The 3,130-nt window shown below is 46.3% G+C and overlaps 1 pseudogene; it reads right to left on the bottom strand.

Annotated features, from left to right (window-relative positions):
* Window positions 1–734: 734 nt before the first annotated feature.
* Window positions 735–2,199, bottom strand: LOC104328296 (splicing factor 3A subunit 3 pseudogene; annotated as a pseudogene).
* Window positions 2,200–3,130: the final 931 nt, after the last annotated feature.

Genomic DNA, 3,130 nt, shown 5'->3' with positions numbered 1-3,130 from the left:
CTGCAAAAAGGGATCTGGAGGTGCTGGCCAGCAACAGGCTCCACAGGAGCCAGTAGTGTGCCCGGGCAGCCAGGAGGGCAAAACACAGAATCACAGAATGACAGAATCACAGAAGGCAGGGGTTGGAAGTGACCTCTATGGGTCATCTAGTCCAACCCCCTTGCCGAAGCAGGGTCACCTACAGCAGGCTGCACAGGACCTTGTCCAGGAGGGTCTTGAATATCTCCAGAGAGTGAGACTCCACAACCTCCCTGCATAACCTGTTTCAGTGCTCATTCACCCTCAGAGTGAAGAAGTTCTTCCTCATGTTCAGATGGAACTTCTTGTGCTTCAATTTGTGCCTGTTGCCCCTTGTCGCTGGGCACTACTGAAAAGAGTTTGGCCCCGTCCTCCTGACACCCACCCTTCAGATATTTGTAAGCATTTATAAGGTCCCCTCTCAGCCTTCTCTTCTTCAGGCTGAACAAGCCCAGGTCCCTCAGCCTTTCCTCATAGGAGAGATGCTCCAGTCCCCTCATCATCCTCGTAGCCCTTAATTTATTTTACTATAAAATAACATCACAAGTTTGCTTTTCACATGGGGCTTACTAGAAAGTGATCCTATAAAGCAACCTTGAAATCTGTATTCATGCACATAGAAAATCCAGAAACTTAAGAAGAGTCAGAGCTGCTGACACTTCTCCACTTCCTTTTCAGATGTGAAATCCTTCACTTGGGAAAAGCTACAGCAGCCCTTAACATTTCAGGTCTTCATAGGTCTTTTTGTTCACCACATTCCCACTGGAATCCTCATATTTCTCCTCGGCATCAGGCTTCCATCTCTCTGAAGCCTTCTGCTGTTTCAGCTTTGCCCACAATGAGACTGCATCCTCAATCTGTGTGACATTGGCAAAATGTGCGGTGTTGGGAATGCCCGGGCACCTTATCCCTTGAGCGTGTCGTCACTCTGCAAAGTGACACTGAAAAGCTTCGGGCCCTCGGTAGGTGTAGTTACCACAAATCTCACAATTGTAGTTGATGTTTAAACCATGTAGTTTGTACAACCAGTATGGGATTGGCTTGCCATCCCAACCAAGAGGCAGATTTTTAGGATTATAAATTATTTCATTTTCTTCGTCTTCACTCTCACTTATCCGTTCTTTCTCCTCCCCTGTCCATGCTTGCTTACACTGCACGTTCTCGTGAGTGAGGTGTCTCTGTTCCCGAAGAACTTCTACATACTCATAAATCTGAGCTTCCAGGAATGCAAGATCTTTATTTCTTTCAGTGTCTCTTTTGCTTCCTTTTGTCTTAGCAAACAAGGAAGGATCAAGTGCTTCTAGGGATTTGCCTTTAGTGCTAAAAAGTCTCTGAGCACGCTCTTTCAGAGTCCTGCCACATTTTAGTCCCAGGGCCAGTAAAGCTGATTTTAATCTGTCCAGTCCCAGGGAGGCCAATTCCTTCCAAGAAGAAAATGCCGAGAGTTCCAGGTGGGCTCCGGCATGAGTGAGTGCACTGCTGGTCTCTTTTGGCCAGCCAGGGAACGTTCCATTTTCCCACTTCTTCTCAAACTCAGTCTGAATTTTCCCAAAAAAGTTCATTCTGGTCCAGTAACCATTTCACTCGATCAGTGTAATCCTGTAGGTACTCAAGCAGCATTTCAAGGTACCTCTTATATTCAGCATTTTTTCTCTCCTTGGGAATATCAAAGAGTTGGTCAAATGTAGATAAGTAAGTAATATAATCCAATTTCTCTGAAGACTTTAGATTAATGTACTTGAGATAACAATCATGCAGATCTAAGTATCATCCGTACCCTTCCTCATCTGTGAACTCCACCAGATTTTGAGCTTCCTCACTTGGGTTGTCTCTGGCCTTCAGCAGTTCCTCAAACACCACTGACATCAGAACACAGATCTCATTTGGGTGCTTCCAGTGAAATTCGTTAATTTGTTTCAGTCTGTTGTAGAATTATGCAAATTTGTTTGGCCCTGAAATGGCACTGAGTTCTTCTTTCCATAAACTGTCCTTGTTGTCTTACAAGTCCCATAGGTTGCCACTCACTTCCATGTACCTGTCCTGCATGGCCCGGGTCCTGTGGTCTGAGTTGATCTGGTGGTGGAGCGTGGACTTCTTGGTGAGCATCTCCTTCACCATCACGTCCATGAGCCGCTCCTGCTCCTCGTGGTACCACCGCTGCTGCTCCAGGATCGTCTCCATCCTCCTGCGCCCAACGGAACCTCTGCACCCTGGGGTGCATCAAGCACAGCCCGACCAGCTGGGCAAGAGAGGATTGTCCCGCTGTATTCAGCGTTGGTGTGGTCTCACCTGGAGTGCTGTGTGCAGGTTTGGGCCCCACAGCTTAAGAAGAATGTGAGGGTCCTTGATTGTGTCCCAAGGAGGGCAACAAAGATGGTGAAAGGGCCTGAAGGACTGTCCCATGAAGAGCAGCTGAGGACTTTCGTCTTGTCTAGCTTGGAGAAGAGGAGGCTGAGGGGTGACCTCATTGCTCTCCACAGCATCCTGAGGAGGGGACATGGAGAGGGAGGTGCTGAGCTCTTCTTCCTGGTATCCAGTGACAGGCTGCGTGGGAATGGTTCAAAGCTGCACCAGGGGAGGTTTAGACTGGGTATCAGGAAGAATTTCTTTACCAAGAGGGTGGTCAGACTCGGGAACAGGCTTTCTAGAGAGTTGGTCAATGTCCCAGGCCTGTCAGCGTTTAAAAGGCTTTAGGACAATGCCCTTAATAATATGCTTTAACTTGGTCAGCCCTGAACTGGCCAGGTAGTTGAACTAGATGATCGTTGTAGGTCACTTCCAACTGAAATAGTCTGTTCTATTCTGTTCTGTATTCCATCCGATTCTATATAATTTAACCAGAAATATAAACTCTGACTAAACTTAGCAATCTAGATGTTCACTGAAGTACTTAGGTAAGTATTCAGACTTTAACACCCATAGGGCATTTACTGTTTGTAAATCATACCAAAATAAGAATTTTACTCCCAAATTTTAATATTTGTCAAGCTTATTGAGTCATTGGAAGTGCAGTCACAAAGACTGTCAAACAGAGCATCCAGTCTGGAAACTGCCAGCTCCTGCATCACTTTTTCTGTTTTCATATATGTAGGAGGTGTAATTAGAAGACACT

This window comes from Opisthocomus hoazin, chromosome 2 (assembly GCF_030867145.1).
Source record: "Opisthocomus hoazin isolate bOpiHoa1 chromosome 2, bOpiHoa1.hap1, whole genome shotgun sequence".
In the NCBI taxonomy this organism is placed as follows: Eukaryota; Metazoa; Chordata; class Aves; order Opisthocomiformes; family Opisthocomidae; genus Opisthocomus; species Opisthocomus hoazin.
Note: the sequence above shows the minus strand (reverse complement) of the source record. Positions and strands in the feature narration are given on the sequence as shown.